Source organism: Patagioenas fasciata, chromosome 1 (assembly GCF_037038585.1).
Source record: "Patagioenas fasciata isolate bPatFas1 chromosome 1, bPatFas1.hap1, whole genome shotgun sequence".
In the NCBI taxonomy this organism is placed as follows: domain Eukaryota; kingdom Metazoa; phylum Chordata; class Aves; order Columbiformes; family Columbidae; genus Patagioenas; species Patagioenas fasciata.
In genome coordinates this window covers 212063432-212085761 of record NC_092520.1, presented here as the reverse complement: position 1 = coordinate 212085761, position 22330 = coordinate 212063432, and positions in this window count along the sequence as shown.

Here is a 22330-nt window from a genome sequence, read left to right as displayed (position 1 = left end):
TCGTACATTGCATCTTGTCCTGTCACTGGGCACCACTCAGAAGACTCTGCCATTCTCTTCTTTGCTCCCTTCCAGCAGGTACTTGCATACATGGAGAAGATCCCCCCTGAGTCTCCTCTTCTTCATGCTGCACAGTCCCAGCTCTTTTGGTGTCTCCTCATATGAGAAGTGCTCCAAGCCCTCAACCATCATCTTGGCTCCTTGCTGGGCTTGCTCCAGTATGCTCTGTCTTGTACTGGGGAGCCCAGAACTGGACCCAGCACTCCAGATGTGTCCCATCAGTGCTGAGAAGAGTGGAAGGACTTAAAAAAAGGAGTTTAAAAAGCCAAATCAATTAATCAAACAAGCAAAAACCTTCTAATTTGCTTTTACTTGTAACAATGTATTCTGTCCAGCTATTTACTGAAATATTCACAAGAGACACTGCCATTTGGACTCACTGGAAAGTGAGCTTGTATTTTTCCATCTCTGCACCATGTGAAGAGCAAAGACACGGTGGGGTTGCCATAGACAACACAATCTATGTAGTAAAACAGACTCCCTATTCTTGCTGGAATGGCAGATTGCACAGTACCTTGTTCTGAAACCTGTGTGTCCACAGATGAAAGAGACTGCAAAACATCTGAGGTTGAGCTGCAGAATCTTCTTTTATTTCAGCTTAAAAGAACCAGATTTGCAGCCCAAGTATGGGCCAGGATTGCAGCTCCCATACTGACATGAAACTTTTCTTTCCTGCATGCATTGTTGCAAAAGTCAAACTATTTTGTCTTGTGCTAGTGAATAGGCTGCAAACATGGAGGTTTCTGGTTGCTTCAAGCATTTTGGGAGACATTACTGCTACAGCTCCAGCTATCCTGCCTTAAATATTGCATTTAAGTCTCCTCCATAAATGACCTTTGTCAAGGGAGAGTCTAAAAGGGATGGCATGGAACAGATTTTAAATTTTCTCTTCAATGTTCATAAGCCAAACATAGCAACAGTAGGAGGCACATGAAAATGTGCCTGAATTTTAATTTGTCAAACTCAGGAAAACTCTTGTGCTTATGTTCAAAACATTAATCCTGTACTAATTTGCATGCAGGTCTTCTCTCCATCTTTCTGTGAATTTTGTGCGTGCATAATTGTGCAGTGGTGACCCAGCCAGCAGGCATGGATACCTTTGCTCTTTGGCAGATGGCTCTGAAACCTCTCAGTCCCGTGGCAGAAGCCAGGATCTTGAATCAACAGTAGGTCTTTCCTGAGGGACAGTAGAATCCTACTTCTCTTCCTTTTCCAAGTCTCACAGATCTAAAGCCAAAGTGAAGCAATTCTCACTTCTAATCTTCTCACTCGCACATCAGCAAACCTTTGGATTTTGCCCAGGTATTTTGACGTGGAAACCTTCAAGTGACCCCGATACAAGGTGCTTTACAACCCTGTGCAATGGTTGAGAGAATATACTCACCCAGTTCATCTGCAGCACAAAGTAAGGAAGAAATCATCTGCTACATCAACTCATGCACCTGGAAGAAATGCACAAGCTTCAGGACATACAAACCCTCCATCTGTTTTTTTTTTCCAAGTAACTAAAATCACCAGAGACAAAATCTCCAGGTCTCTCCATTAAACCACTGGGAGATTCTGCTCCTTCCCTCTCCACCATCTGAGAGAGGAGGACAAAGCGACAGAGGAGCCATGGGAAAAAGAAGCTCTGTTGTCTTGGATAACAACACACACTCAGAAGCAGGAGAGACAGTAGGATGCGTAGATGACAGTGGCTGCCGAGCATCCTATAAAATGATTATTTTTTTCTCATATCGGTTTTCAATATTCCTCTGACCATCTTCTAACATCCTAGTGACACCTGGAAATTATGGATACTCTTCCAGGAAGTCTTGGAAAAGACCAAGAACTGAGAAGTGTTTGGATGATGAGCTGGGCAGCCTGCTTGTGCCACTATTACTGCAGGCTGTGAACCAGAACCTCTGGGTATGAACCAGAACCTCCTTCTCCAGAGACACTGATCTAGCATCTTTCACCAGCCCCAAATGATTTACCAAACAGTTCTGCTTGAGAAACCTGGAAACCTGAGTAAGACATATGCATTATTTATAGTAATTGCGTTGAATTCCAGATGCTCATCACAACTCATTTGCATCTTATTCAGCTCAACTTAAGGTAGCCAAGGGCTGCACAAGGGCTTGAATTTCAGATATATCCCTGACCACCACGACCAACATGACTCCACTAGCACTTGGAAAGGTCACTAATTGCTCTCATTGCACATTCCTGTACTTCTTAGAAGCCTTCTCTGACCTCACTTGTACAAACACATGCTAGAAAAATGCTGATGACTTTGCGAGACCTCTGCCCCAGCAGGGAGAAGAGAAGAAGCAAAGTCACAGCATCTCATCCATGCTGTGGCTTCTCTACTGCTTTCAGGTGCTGCATCACAGCCTTTCAGAAGTGTCTCTCAATGAGATGGATGACTCTTCTTCCAGGTCTATTGCAACTACATGGGCTTTAGCCTGAGTTCAACTCACTTCAAATCATGCTACAACTGAATCCTGCAACAGGTGAAGATAGCTCAGTTTCCAGAAGCTCGATGCACAAGCTTTGATACTTAGATACAGTCTGTAAACAACCACAATACGGAGAGAGCTTGTTTTGTGAACGTCATGTCACTCTGGGTGTCCAATGCAGTCTGTGAGTTGCTCTGTGCCTCAGTTTCCCCATCTCTTAAATGAAGCTGATGTAATTTCTTGTCTCCAAACTGATGCCTGCAGGGTTTAACTGGTGTCTCAGGTGCTCAGCCCTAGCCCAGCTATGGAGCAAAGAGCCAGGAAGGACTCTCAGTCTTGTTGGAAGCAAGGTAAACCGGAGTTATTTCCTCTTCCTAATCCTCACTGTATTTTCTCTTCCCTTTCCTTCTAAAAAACAAACAATGTCCTTTTTTTGTGTTGATACATCTCCCAAATGAGTGACCCACACAGCTCCGAAGATCTAGGTGTCCCCAGCATTGGTAACCAGCACATGACACAGCCCTTCAAACATTTTATTCCTCTCCCAAATTGTACCGTTATCTCGCAGATTTACACAGCCAAACCAAGGCCATGGGTTGAGTCTGCTGCTTGTGCTCAAAAGTGGTGGTTTTCTAGTAGCTCCAGGGTACCACCTCATATATTCACCTATTCTCCAACACGCACTTATGTGCCTCCCCAAAAAGCAAACACTGAATCACTGTTAACTGAAAGTAAATTGAGTTTGAAAAAGAAGAAAGACATCTGCATATGATGTTGTTTTATTATTACAATTACGCAAATGAGGTTTTCAAGCAAACTTGAAATAAATTTGGGAGAATTTATGCCATCATTAGGACAAACATAATAAAAAACCATCAGCAGGTTAATGCAGAAAAACAAATCCATTTAGTGTTTTACTGGGATGACAATGATAGAGTCAGGTCCTGTTGTCTTCAGGCATTCACAGGGCTAAAAGCCCCTTTACAAAACTGGGTTTGGTTGAGGATGGTGACGAGATTTTTCTTCTGTGTTTGTGGTTCTTCAGTAAAGAAAGCCCAGATGCAGGAAGCTTAAATTCCCCACCTAAATTCCCTGTTCATTAGAGACTAGGTGATGGTGAGCTCGGCCTAAGGAAAGCTCTGCGGAGGGTACTATCAAGAGCCAGTCCATAAGGAGCAATGGGTGTAAGGACTTGTTGTGAAATGATTTAGTCTGAACAAGGGCTTCAGATGTTTGTGAAAAGCTGGTGTTATTCAGTGAAATTGTCCCTGAAGGGCTGGAGACTTGCAAACACTGGTTAGATTTTAAAGCAACAGCATTTCCCATTCAGAACTTGTGCTGGCACACATACACAAGCACACAGTGAGAAACTTTGAATTAAAACCAAAGATGAGCTCCAGATATTTGACGGATCTCTGCATAAATGATGGTAAAACTCTCTTAAATTTTATTATAAATTATCTCCCTGGGGTAACATTTGTACTTTCCCTTTTTCTGACACCATCCTCCATTACAGGCAGCCAGGGCTGCCCACAGCTCCAGGGTGGCGTGGAAAACCCTGGAGAGCTGCTGAGTTTCCCAGGACAGATCAGGGCTGTTCTCCATCAAGAAACCACCAGGAACACTCAACAAGTAGTTGTCAGGAGTTAACAGGAGCCAGGAACATTGCCTGTGTCTGCTTGATGTCATCGAGGCTGCCTTTGCTTTGTCAGAGCCTGGATCTTTATTCATGTTGATATCTGGTATGAGCTTGCACACCAAGAGACTTGGAGAAGGAGGGGAAATACGGGGAATATAGGTATCCCACTTGATCTGAAAGCTCTGCACAGCTCTGCATTGCCAAAGCCGAGCTCAACCTCATTTCACCGGGCTGTATTCAGACCATGCTGAGGTGGTGGGTTGAAGTGGATGATGCAGAATGCTTCCCAAAGCTGCCCGTCCACAGCTTTCCCCACAGCCGGTGTAAAGTCATTGGCAATGCACCAAACACGATACCTCCCTGCTTTACCTTGCATGCAAAATAGCCTGTCTTTTGCTGCTCTTTTACCACAGTACTATAAAAGGTTTCTAAATGCAGACACCTTTTTTGGATAGGTTTATACAATAAGCTATCTAATCTGGAATTGGTCACAGTTTGGTTTTATCTTGTATTATACAACATCAAGCATCATGGGACTGAGGTTTTACTTTAGTGCTACAGCATTAATTTTCTGAGTCCTAATACTGTTTTCCTCCTCTGTATCATTGCCTGTAGCATGTCCTCAGACTCTTCCACCAATGTTTCTGGTAGACATCCTGCTGTGGCTCTGGAGGAAGATGGTGGAAAGCTCCTGCTGTATGGGAAGATGGATCTGCATGGGACTTTTGACAAGAACCAGGCCTACATTTGTTGCCAGACTTGGAAGGACTTTTACATTAACAAAGCCTACAGCATAGATCCAGACCAGCATTCCACATTTCAGGGAATGCTCTGGGTTCAGGAAGTGGGAGCCATGAGAGTCACAAAGTTATCTGCAGAGGAACCTCATAAAAATGTTTAAAAATTAAAGAAACATGGAAACATTATAAGAATGAACAAGGTGACTACCAGTATCTACAGTTGTACTTACCAGACTGCCTTTTTCCAGCTCACTTACACCTGTCCTTTCTGCTAAAATTTACAGTGCAAGCAGTTTAAAGATGCAGAGCACCAAGTACAGTCCAGGATGCTCTGCCAGCACTGTCTCTACCAACATCTGTGCTTTTTGATGTGGCCACAGTTACCTGCCAGGCTGGGTTTCATGAGCTTAACACAGTTTACTTGGTCCATTTTACATGTATACTTGGACTGAATTATGTCCTGGGAGTGCTTGTTTTCCCTCCAGTGACAGTAAAAGGGTTGAGGCTTCAATATGCATAGGTAAAGGTGTCTCCTTCAAACCAGATTGATCCAAATGGAAAATCTGAGCTACCCTCAGGGTATGACACTGGCCTGTATCTCATGTCTTGCTCTCCCTGTCATTTGTTGGGTGAACTTCAGCGACTCACTTTATTTCTGCCTCTTTCTCCTCTAACTCTTAGAGTAGCTCTTCTTCAGCAGAAATTCCCCAGGGTTGACTAGAAAAAATGTGTGAATACTCAAGAACAACAAGAACAACAACAACAAAAAAGACAAACCAAAATCAAACAGATAGCACAAAGAGAGACAGAAAAAAAATGGGAAGAAGAAGTGAGAGGGAATGTTTTGTCATGGTAGAAGAAAGGAAGATAGATAGTCAGAATGGCAGTGCAGAGGAAAAGCATCAGAGTAAGAGAGATTTAAGCCTAGCTCTGCTGAAATCGTGAAACCTTGAGCCATGCTGGAAGGAAGGTGTTTGAGAAGACTGTAGTGCATGAACAGTACATTCTGGGGTTTTCTATCTGTTATTTCCATTAAGTTTTGTCCTGTATCACATATGTGTCTCTGAATGCCTAAGATGTTTATTTTGTAACTAAGGCATGATGCTCATCATAAATATTATCCCTACTGTCCACAATACAGACGTAGATGGGAACAGTTTCACATCTAAGACAAACATCATAGTTCAATTCTTGCTGACCTAACTAAGCTCTGTCTATAACAGTAGCTTAACCAGAGTCACAACACAGAATCATAAAATAGTTTGGGTTGGAAGGGACCTTCAATGCTCATCCAGTCCAATCCCTGCCATGAGCAGGGACATCTTCACCAGTTCAGGTTGCTCAAAGCCCCATCCAGCCTGGTCTGGGATGTCTCCAGGGATGAGGCATCCACCACCTCTCTGGGCAACCTGGGACAATGTTTCACCACCCTCATTGTACAAAATTTCTTCCTCATGTCTACCCTGAACATAGGGCCATACCGCTAAACTCTTGGTGTGGATCCTGCAAAGGCTTTGATTAAGTCCAGACAACACGTCCCTGAACCACACGTGAGCACAGCTCAGGGACTATCCCAGGCCAGGGCCAGTCCAAGTAGAAAGCACGGACCAAGTCACTGTGATCTGGGGACAAGGGAGAGTTCAGCGATAGGAATGCAAGCTGTGCTGTGCCAGCTGGTCTCAGAATCAGAGAACTAGCCCTGGCTTATTTTGTTTCTAGCAGCGTGCTTGACAGACCCAGAGCTACTCATTAGCCACCTTCGTTCAGAGCACCGTGTTTTCCTCCTTAGGAAAGTGCTCGCAGGAGGCTGCAGCTCCTCCGTTTGCACCGCAGCCTGGTATTTACAGAGGTTTTCTGAGAGGCAGATGTAATCTCTCTTCTGACTTCCCAGGAGAGCTCCCAGCTCGCAGATCTATGGTAAGGCCACAACACAGATCTTTTGCTACCCCTGTCTACCCAAACAGAATTTGTGAGCAGAGAAATAGTCAGAGAGCACCTTGTTCTTTAGCCTAAGGATACGGGAGTCCTAGTTTACTGCAGCTTGGTCATATGAGAGTGAAACTATGGCCTGAGGAACAGTACCAACTTCACGGCTAACAGGGTTTTGCTGCAGCATTAAACAAAACAAAAAAAAATACATAAAAATTAAAAAAAAAATTTGTTTGTTGTTTAGGGTGAAAAAAGTAACTTTCTCTCATTTTGACAAGGTCACATGACAGAGGCCCCTGAAAAATATTCGCAAAGTTGCAGCTAGCAAGCCTTCCGAGTGACAAAGCCATAGCAACCCGTGCCAGAGACCAAAGGGTATGATCAACGTTTGCAATTAAAATCTCTTTTGTTTTGTGCTGTTCGCATACAGCGACTCTTGTATTTTGGTCAACGGAGCGTACTCCATGAAATGTTAGAGCTCAGGCTTTGTTCTGTGCTGTGTTCATTCTTTTTAGGCAGGAAACGAGAGCCATCCCAGCCAGCATATTGTCTGAACCCTGCTCGCTATTGTTTGCATCAACAACAGTGAACACAAGGTCCCCCCCTCCTTTATTTTTTCAATTCCCTACAATACACCCTTCAAGACGAAATTAGTGGTGTATACTCTGTGTTTTCAAAGTCATAACAATGTGAGCACATGGAGGTAACAATGCACCAATCCATTATTAAAGAAAAATGTAATTAAATTAGCAACAGGAATGATACTTGGGTCAGAAAAAAAAAAAAAGAAAAATTAAAAAAAAGAGAGTTTATGTTCACTTTATTTCCCAGTTAGCCTTTTGTAACAGCTTTTCCTAATAATAGGTTGGTTTGATTTAAACACAAATGAACAAACAGCATGTTTTCCAGCATCGTATACGCAAAAACCACAGGGAAACTACACCAAGCAGAGCCCCTCAGCTTGTAACAGACTTGCCCCAGTTAGCTTTAGGATGTGAAACTACAATCGCTATATCTTTATATGGTGATCTGTTCTTCCTCTCCCACATCCCATGGGGAAGGAAGGACCTTCAGCACTGCAGAGCAGCCCTCTTGTCATTTGAACCGTACAATCTGGTAGCAATGCGAAGCTATTATCACCTAGCAAATACATCATCCTCCTGAAAAAGAGTAAAAAGAAAAGAGAGTCTGGGGAATTAGGGACAAATCAGCTTGACTTCAATGTTCAGAAAAATCTTCGAACAAACGTTCAAGCAATCTGTCTCTTAGCACCTAGAAAATAGCAAGGGGATAAGTCGCATCCGGCCTCAATTTCCCAGGAACAAATCACGTCCAGCCAACCTAATTTCCTACTATGACAGTGTAATGATCCTTGCGGGTCAGGAGAGCAGCAGCAGATGTAAGACAGCTTAACCTCAGTAAAGCTCTTGACATCCTCATGCAACATCGTCTCTTTCTATAAATACCTTAGCTACTTCATCACCCTAACCCGACAGTTGATCTGATGAAAAATCAGCCAGATAATTTGGATTAGTTGGCAACGGTCCATTTGGGGGTCCCTCTCCACCACATTTCATCTCGTATGCCAAATACTTCATGGAGTTGCCAAGGGAGAACAGAAAGAGAGAGTGAGCTCGAGCCACTGAAGGAGTTGGAGACCTGGCTGGGCTCTGGAGCAGAGCCAGTGCTAGGAAGGCCATGAGGAGCATCACCTCAAACCAGAAGTGCTGACCATAGAAAGCCCATTTTCCCAGAGTGCTGGTGTTGAAATACAGATGTTCCAAAGCATCAAAAACATTCCCCAAACCATATTAATGTCTGTTCTGACACCTGCAGCTCTTCCAGTTAAAGCTACAGGATGGAGATGAAGACACTGGTTAGGTCAAGGATAACAGGTGACAGACAAGTGCTCAGGAGCCTGAAGCTGCATCCTGCTGGATATAGTCTCTTGGTGGAAAGCAGAACTGATCCTGGCTTTCTTTTTAAGTGGAAAAAGCAGGATTAGATATGCAATGCAATGCAGGCTTCTGCAATCTTCTCCAACCCCACATGTCGGCCTTGGGACTGATGGAGAAAAATCACTGCTGGATTGGGGAAAAAAAAGAAAGAACTTTCACATCTGGCTTCAAGACAGATTTAAAAATAAAATTTGAACCCCCAGACAGTGAGACTGAAGTAAAATACCAACTCTCTTCCCTCCTGCACTCAAATTGGGAGCTATTGATGGCTTAAAGACCTTGTCTTAATTTTCTCCATGACTAATCTATTCAGTTTTCACTTAAGGAACCCTCAATGGTATAATGAGACAGCTGTTGCCTTCTATCCCTCCCCCAATTTCCCCAGCTAGGAAATTAAATTTAAAACCACTGCTTTAAATAGGCCTGGCACTGTCTCATCTCCTCTTGACTTGCTCTGGGAACATCTTACCCGTAAGCGCAGGTGTCAGGTCAATCAGAATTCACCCAGCTCTTCGGATCTGCCTGAGTTGATGGTTTCAAGGAAAGAGATGTTAAGCTTCTAGATCCTACCCCTGTGTGCTGTGGATTGAGTTAGGATTTTTATTGTTTATTTGTTTGTTTGTTTATAAGTGGTAGATGGTCTTGTGTTGGGATTTTAACATAGATTGTGGGATACTGGAACACGAATCTGCCATGGGCTTTCTGGGGGCAGGTAATTTAGAACCCAGCGTGTTGAACAGGTAGAAGTGCAAGACATTAACTGAGATTCATGAAATTGCCTCTCCTCAGTTACTCCAGGCTGCTGTGGACTAAAGGCTTGTGCTTTGGTGTTGTTTTACGGGGCCTCCTCAGTCGGTTCTGCTGGCTGAGAGTGGAGACCTGCTCTCCCATGGCCACCAGAGAGGGTGCAAAAGTTGTCCTCGCTCTGCAGTTTTTGAGAGCTGGCCTCAGAAAAGCAATTCAGTCAAATGTGCCTTGGCAATTGCTCCCCTAATGATTCTGAAATTAGTAGCTTCAGACAGAAAATGATAGGCATTTTAATGCAACTTGGGGAAAACACTCCTCTGCTTCTTGCTTCTACACTCTGATTAGGACAAAATCGCATGAACAATAACAGAGTTTCTGCAGACTTTACTTTTTATACGAGAAATGTGTTTTACATTCTCACCCTGGCTACCCCTTCCATAACACTCCTCTCTTTTCCCCATGCATTTCACCTATTTCACTTATTTTTAGTTTCCTTTGATCTCTCTGCACAGTGTCTTATAGCCTGTTTAGCTCACTTTTCAGCTTAAGCCAAATAAGCTCCATTAAAATAAATCTTGCTTAAAGGAAAGACATAGAGAGTATGGGGGAGTTACACTGCCACATTCAGTCCCCAACTTTCTGAAGGGCTGACCAGAGAATTTCTGGATCAGACTGCCAGGCAAAAGAGCAATCATGACTAATTGCCATGGCTGGGTTTGCAAAGGGTGTGAAACTGAGCATTGAGTGAGCCCCATGATCATGAAAGAACACGGGAGTTCAGGGTTGAGCCTTCAGGGTTGAGCCAACTAAAGTATCCCTGAGCTCATCTTATTCCTTCATCCATTTTCTGTACATACTTCACACCCCATATTCACATCCCATATTGACCTATCCTTACCCCAAGAAGTTCGGAGATTCTCCTGCAGAAGAGGCAAACAAGCACTTACCACCACTTTCTTATGAGGACCGCATTCCCATTCATTCTTCTGCCTGCATGATACTTTAGCTAAAGAAATTCCTCACCCTTACTCCTTTGTAGTGTACCACCAGCACAAATTCACATCCCTACTCAGCAGCTCAAGCATTCCCAAAAACTCTAGCAACATTAGGGGCTGCTTCAGAGGCCCCAGGCAGCTGAATAGTCATCTGTCCCACAACAAGACATCGAGGAAAAAAGATAAAGATATAGACTTCTCACTGTCTTTATTGGCCTCCTAATTGACTATGTTCTATCAAGAAGGGACCCAGAGGGTCAGCTCAGCAGATGCCACAGATCCATAGGCATCACATGGTGTATTTTATGCCATATCCTTACTGACCGACTCCTTCCTTATTCCATACCCTTATGGCACATCCTTATGGCATATGGAAGGAGTTGGTGGATGTGACAGAACTTCCTACATTGCAGTCATATGAATCACTTCAGCCACGATTTACCTGGAAGGTCAGCATGTCTACATAAGGACACAGGAGAGGTTTTGGGGAAGAGTAAGAAGGATTAACTTCCTGAGAAATATCTCCTGTAAACAAAGCAAATGAAATTATACTTTGGCATGTTAGAAATAGGAGGAAAGGGCACAGACAAGAGGATGTACATAAAATGAGGGAGCCAGGCTAAGAACAGCTCTCTGTCTCATACAACTAGAATGAGACAGAGATATTCGATGTGAAGGAAATCTCTTGTCATCCAAAGTGTAATTAGACTAAGAGATTCATTTCCATAAGACGTCAATGAGGCCAGGAACTCAGCCAGACCCAAAGATGGCTTGGACATTTATAAGGATAACCCGAACATCTGAAGTCGTAAGAGCAATGTTAAAAAAATTCTCAAGAGGGATCTAACATCCTATGTTTCAGACTTTAAATTAATCTCTTAGGTATTAGGAGGATACCTCATTATGGGGGAACAAATTATTCTCCCTCTCTATCTTGGAGATACTGACACTTTAATTTGAAACTTCTACCAGTGACCAGAAATAGTGTCCTGCGTCAGACAGTCTGGTTCATTGGATACCAGGAGAATCCCTGTGTGACAGGGCAGAAGATATCCCTAAGCTATGTACATTTGATGGTCTATCTAAGATGCAAAAGGGAGCAGGAGGCAAACTCTGCACAGGACAGTAAAATCATGCCAGTCCCAACTCATGTTTTTTCTATCACAGGGGTTGTTCACACCTGATTTCCCCACATGATGAACCCTTAGAGCTTGACCAGGACAGCAAGTATGTGTCTGTGCACCTCAGCCCATAAGGAACCCATCACTTCACCTTGGTGCTCCTGTGGTCTATCCCAGTTTGGGTGCCCAGGAGCCCTCACTAACTCGGTCCTTCCAGACACAGGGAAAGATGAACCCTCTTTCCCATTATTCTGCTTCTGCACTACCAGCCCCAGTGCTCTCATTCAAATTTTAGAGGTTTATGGCTTGAGACGGAGCATTACCTGGTGTGGGCTCTGTGGATAAATCAGCCAGCATGCCGTTACACTAAACAGAGGGATTTTACAGTTCAGGAATTTGAAGGCCAACTGCTCTTATTGTGAAAATCTGCACCATTGTATGGAAATGAGCTTCATAATTTCAACACATTAAACAGTTACCTCCTCCAAGCCTGACATGGCTCTTTGATCTTGTGACTGAAGTGACATCTCAGGCCCCCAAAATAAGTGTGTGCATTTTCTCTGGCATCCCTTCCTCAGCAGGAGAAAATAGGGTGGGAATTGGTCATGGGCTGAGGTTTGCCGCTGTTCCTTGGGTGATTTCGAACAGCATAATATTCCCTGCAATGAGATCAGTCCCTGGTGAGACTGCCCTAAGCTCAAACATCCCCAGATGACCCATCCCTGGAGACATCCCAGGCCAGGCTGGACGGAGCTCTGAGCAACCTGAGCTGGGTGCAGATGTCCCTGCTCATGGCAGGGGTTGGACTGGACGAGCTTTGAAGGTCCCTTCCAACCCAAACTGTCCTATGATTCTATATCCATCCAGCAAGCCTTGGGACTTCATCTCACATTTCTCCTCTCAGCAACCCTCTGTCCAAGCACCACCTCTTCTTCACGATGCCTAAAGAATCCCAAAGTGTTTTACAGCACTGAGGAACAGTTTTTAATGAACTGCCCATTTCCCGGTGGAAAAGGCTATAGAAGCCCACAGCTTAGGTTAGATGATGGGAATCTTTAGATGTATTCCAGTTGCAGAAAAATAAAAATGTCCTCTATATCAGAGTAACTAATCCTGCTTAGGCTATAAAGCTCTGGATGAACAGTTGATTCTGCTTTCTTGTCAGATCCTAATCTGACATGCTGATAATGAAGAAAGTGAGGAGAAATCACAGGAAGGAAATCAGGAAGAAGGCTTTGTCATTGGGAGGGGACATTTGCAGGGGTGGGAGAGGAGGGAAAGGGGTGAAGAGGGAAGGAGCACGGGCAAGTTTTAGAATGAAATTGAATATTAGGAGGTGGAAAATAAAATGGAGACTGGCTGCACTGAAAGCGATACAGGCTGGAGATGGAGAGAGACAAACAATGACAGCGGATCAGTTTAAGCGTGAAAGAACAGAAAGGAAAAGAATAATAATGTTGGCTTGTAAGCTGCAATCAGATTATAGTTTCCTCCAGTGAATTCACTCTCTTGTAAATGTAGTGCAGGGGGCTTTACAGAACTGGTGTGATTTCCCCATTGGGTGGCACTGGGACATTAAACTGAGATATGTGTGTGTTTCATTATAATCCTGCATATGTGTACATTAAATGTCTCAGAGAGCACCCATGCATGAGACATGCTCTATATATTTTTGTGTGGAGCAAGATGTTAAATGTGTTTGGGGTCTGGAGGAAGAAACGTAGTGAAATGGGTGCACATGTGTCTGTGAGGGTGTGACATTAAATTTAAGTGTGTATTCATGCCAGGCAGTAAATCACAGCATGCAGAGCCCCCCCAAAGCCCTAGGGCTTCTCCCCCTGGGGCTGATGGAGATCCACATGCAGCTGGAGGCCTCAAAGACTCAAGAAGCTGCTGGCCCACTCCCCAGCAGGTGGGATGACCCAGCGACAAAATGGAGGAGTCAGCTGGGAATCAGGTAGATGGAGTGGGAGCTCACAGATTCTCCTGTGTCCCCCACCCAACAGACTGAACAAGGCTGGAGATGTGGTGGGGGCACTGGGGAATCCAACTTACAGACAGAACATCCCTTCCCTCATGGAGGTTTGGCTGCGGAAGAAGAGCCTGAATGGGAGCCAAAAATCTCCAAATCCTTCCCTCCTCAACCATACCCATAAGTCTCAGAGCCAAACAACTCCAGCCTTCTGGTTCTGTTTTCTCCGACTCTCTGTGATCTCAGATCACGCTGAGAGTGGGATGAAGCCCAGCAGCCCTGAAATCTGTTCCCCTTCCCCTACCTCTCTCCTGCCAAATCTTCTCACTTGTTACTTCATGGCCAAAGATGCAGCCTGTTAATCCTGCCCAAGCAGGCTGCAGGTGCCTATCTTGAGATGATCAGTGAAAATATCTGAGCTCTCCCTGTAGTTATCTGTCACAAGGGGGCATGTAGAAGGCTTCACCTTCATGAAACCTGCTATACTCCATCTCTAAATGGGGAACTGTAAATATCTGAGAGGAAAAGGGGAGAGGGAGTCCTGGAACTAAGGATCAAATAAAGCCAAGGGTGCTCAGAAAGCTAGAATGGTGTCTCCATGAGGAACGAGAGTATAATCTAGGATACTGCAGAGATGACTGGGAAGACGTATGGTGGAGGCTATAAAATCATGAGTGTCGAGGAAAGGATGAGTGGATAATGATTGCCCATGGTCTTTTCCAGCACAAGAGCTTGGCGGTCCCAGAGAAGATGTAATCAAGCTGTGGAATTTCTTGCCATCGGATATATAGTTGGTTCTTAAAGTTAATAAAGGTCCAGGGAAGAACAGAGAAGTTAAAAGAAAAATCCAGTCAGTGTTATTAAATCCATAGAGAACATATCTAGCCCTGAAAGTCCCTGAGTCTCAAATGGTTGGAGGCAAGGAAAGTACCAGGGAGGAAAAACCACAAACCCTTGCCTTGTCATTATGCATAATGCATGTACCCATAGTCACTTTTGGAGACAGTGAGTTAGGACAAGCAACTTGTGCAGCTGTTTGGTATTATCTCTGCCCCTTTACTCTGTGCAATGTCATCTCCTGAGCATCATGTACCTTGGAAGCCGAGTCACACAGATTATGACTGCCTGGCATATCTAGGCAGGGCTATCTCTAGTATGTTCCCCTCCTGCTTTGAGCAGACAGGACCTCACCTACCTAAACACACCTGAGGAGGTGTCTGCAAGCCACCCTGGAAGCACAATATGGTCAGAGAGCAGGAAAGGCTTGCGAAAAAGTAAATATAATTCAAGAGGTTGAGGCTTCTGCCTAAGTGCTACATAACCCTGGGAGGTCTGAGAAGGATTAGTCATAGCTTTTCTTTGTTAGAGCAAGACTATGTAAGTGAAAACGGGGTTACAACCAGTTGAAATCAAGAGCAAGACTTGGGTCTCCCCCACAGAAGCACACTAAGATTTCACTCTTACAGCATTTTGTGAGTGCCTTTTGTGTAGCTCCCATCTCTTCTGTATTCAGGACACAAAGCAATCCCCAGTGTTCTCTAGATAAGGGCAGGCCCATCCATAACTTTTCAACACTGTGTTGTGATACAATGACATGCTCAATCCAACTTTCTTTTCCACAGGACAGAGTGCCTGAGAAATGTATTGTTCTCTGCAGCAGCCACAGGATAATTAACCCTGTCATTTGTGGTTATATGGAGTGCTTTATTCCGCAAGCCTGAGGCTCTGGGCTTGGGTATTGCTTCTTTTTGGTCATTTCCTCCTAGATCCCTCTATCTGTTAGGAAACAATGTGATGAATTACTCTCTGCTAACCACTGTGTGCATTTCTGCAACACCTTGCAAAAAAGTTATCACTAGAGGAGCTGCAGATGATGCTGAACTTCAATTAGGCCTCAAATTAGTTGTACAGGGTGACATTTTCCAATCATGCAACATTAGCATCCTCCCTAATTATGAAAATGTAAAGCTAACTTCTGTTTCATAATAAATTAGGCTTGTTCTCTTGGTATCTAAAACACACAAGCACGCACACACTTTGCTGATGCTCAGGAACTGTCACAACCGCAGCAACGTCCTTTTCCTCTAAAGGTCAGACGTGGTGGGTGCCTGGGAGCGTGTCTGATAGCACTGTGCAGGAAAAGGGAAATCAGAAAGAAGAGGCAAAAAGACATTGAGGGAATAGGGCTTTATTGACCCATTTGGGCTGGTGGGCACATGCTTAGATGTTCTCACACCAGGCAGCATCACTCTCCAAGGAGGAGGGAGAAGGAGCAGGAGGAAATATCCTTCCTCGCTTCCCTCCATGGAGTTTTTCTACCTCTGGTTTACTCAGCCCAGCCCCAAGAGAGGTACAGGAGTCTCCTTTCTATCTTAGTGTTGGTATACCCATAATGATCTTGTATTGCAGATGTACTATGTCATACCTGACCGTATATATTCCCAAAATATCTAGGCAGCAGACCATACAGGTAGAAGGATATAAGCAAAAAAGAGAGGACAGGAAGAACAAGTTTTCCTATCAGAGAACAATTTCCATAAACATGTCAGTTACTGAAGAAAATAAAAATGTCAGATATTATTTGTACAATCAGAATAAGGGTTTAGAAGACCCTGGTCAAGGGCCTAGAGAATGTCTCATTAGGAGCAGCTGAGGGTCCTGGGGGAATCAGCCTGGAGAACAGGAGCTGAGGGGAGACCTTCTGATCTCTGAAGCGCCTGAAAGGAGCTTGGAGCATGGAGGGGATTGGTCTCTTCTCCTATGTAACAATCAGCAGGACAAGAGGAAATGGCCTTGAGTTGCACCTGGGGAGGTTTAGATTGGACATCGGGAACAATTTCTTCCTGGAAAGGGTTGTCAGGCATTGGAACAGGCTGCCCAGGGCAGTGGTGGAGTCACCATCCCTGGAGGGGTTTCAAAGATGCTGAGATAAGGTTCTTACAGACATGGTTTAGTGCCAGTGTTGTGTTATTGATTTGACTCAACGATCTTGAGGGTCTCTTCCAACGAAAATGATTCTATTACACTATTCTATGAATAAGAAAGGTCCTTTCTGGAGTCTTTCCATAATGCTCGGGGAATGTCTCTATTGAAGAGACACGACTTAGAGGTGCCACATTACAGTTTACTACTGCAAAAGGGATCAGGTACTATCTGGCTCTTGCCAGATAAGTTTTGCAACTCTGCTGTGTGGTTCATGGAGACCAGCACACATTGTATGTTGAAGGCAAGTGTCATGTCTCCTTTGTGCCTGTCCTAATGCAGGGTCTGAGCCACAGATCCACCTCTTCAACCCTCCGCAGCTCCCAAGCTATTCCATGTCACTAAAAATGGACCCTCTACCAACAGCCTGGAAACAGATGGGTTTTCACCCTGGCTGAGCCTGTGTTATTGAATCAGTAGGTTCAAGCAATGCTAAAGGTGCCTGAAAAACAAGGCATCTAATTATTGCATCTCTGCATCAGAAGTAATGGGGAGTTGCAGGGAGTAGCTGACAAGCAGCTAAATAATAGACTAACAAGCAGGATGGCTGGAACCTGTCACAGTGCTAATGAAGGTCAGGGTAAGACACCTGCATATTTTAAAGAATGAGATGTGTGCATCTGCAAATGCCCAGACATGACATTTAAAGACAGAGATCATAAACTGAGCGCAATCACTGCTAAGAACTGGCGCCCGGGAGTCCACAGGATATATGGGTAAAAGAATTAAAAGCAATTAAAGAACTGAAAGTAAAGAAGGTTTGGGGTCACTGGAGAAGTTGCAGAACTAGTAGCCTCTGGAGTGCCAAGAGTACTTCAAGGGAGAAACCAATTCTGCTGTGCAGTAGCTCCCACGATGTGGTTGACATTTTCCAAAAACTGGAGAAAGACAGACCACACTCAGCTTGTCATCTCTGGAAAGGGGGAACAGCTGATGTGAGAGAAGGGAATTTGCAGTATGCTTTTCTACAGAGTAACCTAATTCAGCAAGAGCACGCTGCAGAGGCACTTAAATAGGGCAAGGGAAAAGCACTGTGTAAGCAAGCTCACCGCAAAGCCCAGGGAACAAAATGGTGCAGAGCACAGGCAGAGCTGTGCAGAAGCAGGTTGCAAACAGCAGCTCCCCTGTTTTCAGCTGCAGTTTACATTTGAAGGCTCATTTATTGCTGAAAAATGAAAAAAATCAAGCTAGCTTGGTTCAGTGATCAATTGAAAGCTAGGCCTTTACTTTAGGAACTCATGCTGTTAAAAGGGTAATGTCCCTCCCAAAAATACATGCATAAGTACTAGAAAAAGGGTATTGGGCAAACCCCACAGTCCTTCTAGTTTTGCTGGCAATGAAAGTCCAAGCTGTTCCCAGCACAGCTCTCACTGCTCCTCCTCAATCCCATGTACTATGTATATGCAAAAACCGAACAATAACACAATAATGCAATAATAAAGCAATAAATGGTAGCAGGAGGAGGGGGACATTTTTCCCTTCAGACAGCAGGATGTTTCCTCTGCCTGTTCTTTTCCCATGCTCTGAAATAATCCGATTTTATCTGCCAGTGTTGTTTTTTTGCCAATCAATTGAATCGCAGCAGCAAGCCGACAAGCATTTTGAATAATGAGTTTGTTTTCGGGGTCGAAGGGTTTTGCTTGCTCATCCTGGCTTTGGAAAGAGCTGCCTTTGTGTTCGCAATGCCAAAAGGGAGGCAGAGCTGCAAAGCACACTAGGAAGGATCAATACTTTAAATGCATTAACACTGGTGAGTTGCAAATGAAGTTAGTGGCTGCTGAGCATCACTGATTTCACAGTAAGTCTCAGTTCAGTTGGTTAATTCCTCTGAAGGATCAATGCCACAGCTGATGGTTACTGAAGTTTCTTCCTTCATCAAGCACAAGGGGGTTTTGAAATGAACTCTACGGGGGATCACAAACCAACTCGTCCGTGTAAATAAGAGGAGCATGGGTGTGTAATTCTCTTAATCTGTCAAGACTAGCACAGCAAAGACAGGAATCATAAAAGCTGAACTAAACCAGCTTCAAATTTTGGATCCAAATTTCACAGTTCCTCTCATTATATGGCGTCAATCAAAACTGCCAGATCCAACCTTCTTCCTAACTTTCAAGAAAATTGGACTTGAAAGCAATGACTTCTACCCAAACAGAATGTGAGTTTTGTATAAAGTGGGCAACTCTTGCCATATTTGCTCTTCAAGGATGTAAAAGTTTTTAAATGATCTTATGGAGATCCTGTAAACTGCTGTCTTTATACACATTGCCTCCTTTTTCTTGTTTTTTTCAGTGGGGTTGTAGTCAAGTCACCCCTACAGAAGAAGGCTGTCTGTAAGCAGAGCATATAACTTGTATAACAAACAAGACATAAAGGGGATTGATACATGGGTGGGAGAACGCAGGCAATGGTCTAAGAAGAAACGTAGGAATGTATGTTGGGAGAGGGAGAGGCACAAGGACTGGAGGGAAGAATGAGGCAATGATGCTGTTGCTAGATAGACCAAAAGACCTGACCGTGAGGCCTCGTAGAAAGTTAATATTAGACTAATTACACATGTCTAGCAGTAATTAACTTCCAATTGTAGAACAAAATCTATCCCAGAATTGAGAAGTCAACCATGGACAGTTGAGTATCTAGTGATACTTGCCTAATTTTGTGGACGTGCTTAGCCTAAAGTAAACTTTGTTCATCATAATATCTTTTTAACCCCAAAATACACCTCCTTGTTGGAGGCTACCCACCTCCAGGAGAAGACCCCTACTCACTGATCATGTATAGTAAGAATAATGTTATAAAACTTGTATGCGAATATTGTAACCAATCAGCCCTAGAGGACTGACCTAGGGGTGTGTGTATAGTAATAAGGTTTTTTATATACGATTGAGACTTTTGTATTGCTAGTATGCTAGTTTGTTCTAGCATCCAGACTTGTATACCTCTGTAATAAAACAAATATCTCTGTGTGCAGAATATGGCTCATTTGCATGCACACCAAGTAAAGAACCCTGGTTTAGGGACAACTTTGCAACCAAAGTGGAGAAACTCTGTCTGGAAAGACACCAGTTTGGGGAAGCATCATTGGGGAAAATGGAGAACAGAATAATTCAACCCGTGCTGAGGACATTCTATGGATATTAACAAAATAAACTCACCAGTCCAGGCTCAAGAAACACAGGAACTCAGTGTGATGAATTGCATTTTGAGCTATGTGATGCCTAAACTAGTCTCAACTTTCTGAAGGAGGGTCTAACTCCTATACTCCCAGTTTAGCCATGAAAGCTCCATCATAGCTTTGTATTTACCGTGGATCTGGGACTCAGTCATTTAAAGGACATGAATGCTTAGCACAGAATTCCAGCTGAATTTAGGGCCCTAAAAACACACGTCTGTAACTCTCTCACTTCCCCTTGTAGGTACCTGAAGAACTTTCAGGAGTAAACATCTACCTAGGAGCAGAGCAATGGAATTGTTCATCCAAACCAGATATAGATACAAGGCTTTCTCATCGTTCTGATTTTGTTTTTTAATTTTTTTTCTAATTGTCCCAACTTCAAATGGACAAAATTCCCAGCTTTGCCTGGAGGCAATTACTATCTTGCAGCAACTTTCATACCATTGTTCTGTCACCTTTACTTCTTTCTCGTTGATTTTTTCCTGCTCCAAAGGATACAAAAAACATGGAGCAGACTCCTGAAAAAAAACCACAGATTTAAATAATAACATAGCTTTCCAAGTTTTGGTCTGCTGGAAATGGTATTTCAAAGCCTTTTTGTCCCCATCTCCTGAAAGTTTGAAATGCACGTGCTTCCTTTTTTCAAATAGAAGACAAGAATCACAAGAAATCTTGTGATCCCTGTAAAGGTGGTGGATCTTTAAATAGAGTTGCTTGATGTACTTGCAATTTTTTGACCAAGACATAGAGGAAAAAAATAGACACTTTTTCATGCATATTTTCACCAAAAAAAATTGGGATAGGTGGTCTTAGTTTAAAAAAAAAAAAGGTATAGTGGTACTTATGATAAAATTGGAGAGCTGTCAACACTGTACATTCTTGCTATACATTAAAAATCACTGAGAAAGGAAAAGAGACTACAGCTGTCTTCATATATGATGAGAACAGGTGGGAAATCTGCAAATTGCTGACATTTTCAAATTTTTACAAAAAAAAAAAAAAAGAAGAAAACAACAGAAAACTTTTGTCCCCCTAGAAGTTTGGATTTGTCCTCACTTTCTTATTATCTCCAAAAACTGGAGCTTATGTACTACATTATTCTTCGTTCACACTTACGTTAGAAGATTTTCAATCTAAAAGGGAAAATGCATTGTAATTACCATCAGTGCCAGTGGTACTAAAGACTTCACCTCAAATTTTATTCAGCTGCCTGCATAAAGAGGCCTGTTCATTTTTTATGGGATCACCCATGGATCAGATACACCTCCATGTGTACAGGAGAACAGGGATGGAAACCTTCAGGGAGAGGTGCCCTTTGGGGAAAAGGGGCCCAGAATTTTTAGAAAAATGGAAATAAGACTTCCTGGTCGATGGGAAGTCATAGAATCATAGAATCACCTTGGTTGGAAAAGAGCTTTAGGATTACCAAGTCCGACCATTAACCCAACACTGTCAAGTCCAACTCTAAACCATGCTCCTAAGAACCTCAACTGCGTGTCTTTTAAACCCCTCCAGGGATGGTGCCTCCACCGCTTCCCTCGGCAGCTTGATCCATTGCCCAACAACCCTTTCCAGCAAAAATTTTTTCCTAATATTCAATCTAAGCCTCCCCAGGTGCAACTCAAGGCCATTTCCTCTTGTCCTGCTGATTGTTACTCAGAAGAGAATGACAACCCCTGGCTCCAAGCTCCTTTCAGGCAGTTCAGAGATCAGAAGGTCTCCCCTCAGCTCCTGCTCTCCAGCTGAACCCCCCAGGTCCCTCAGCCGCTCCCATCACACTTGTGCTCCAGCCCCTCACCAGCTCCGTTCAAATCAAGAGGTTAAATTATAGAAGAGCTATATGAACTGCCAAGCTCCTGGTCTATCCTTTACCCTGGGTTTTTTTGCTAATCATGTCTCCTAGAAAGACATTGTCAGCTAGACATTTCCATTCACATGCCAGAAAGACTTTGGAGTTGATGCTTATGAAACAGTTTCCCCAAAGAACAAAATTCTTCCTAAATCTCATTAGCTGGAAGTTGGCCGGCATTCTGAGGATGGAGACACTGTCAGGTTTTCTAATCTCTTTTCTGGATGACCTCATTCCCCACAGAGATGCACAAGGCTTTGGAAAAACCCACAGAGGTTCAGGTCTTGATGCTGATACCTCCAGGAGACACCAGCCTCAACCTAATTGTATGGGGACAGGTTTCCTTTCATCAGTTTGGAGTTTAGCAGCTGGGCCCCTCACCGAATATCTCTCTTTAACTTTCATATTCTTTCTATAATTGATGCAGGGGAATTAAAAGAAGCAGGTTTGCACTAGCAATAATGGGAAGGAGAAAGTATGCAGGTGGTTAGAAGGTAAGTGCTGCAGGTTTTGAAAGGCTTTTGGGTAGCTTAACACTTGCTTAACCCATTGTTAATTAAACAAAGTATGCATATGTTTTACTAAAGTACCTCCAGTGCCCCCTAATGCTCTTCCTAACTATTGGTACAAGTCTGAATCACGGAACAGGTTATTTTCAAAGTCCGCAGTATCAACATCTTGATCCTCCGAGGTGTATCAGCCAAGTTTTCAACCTTGTCAGACCC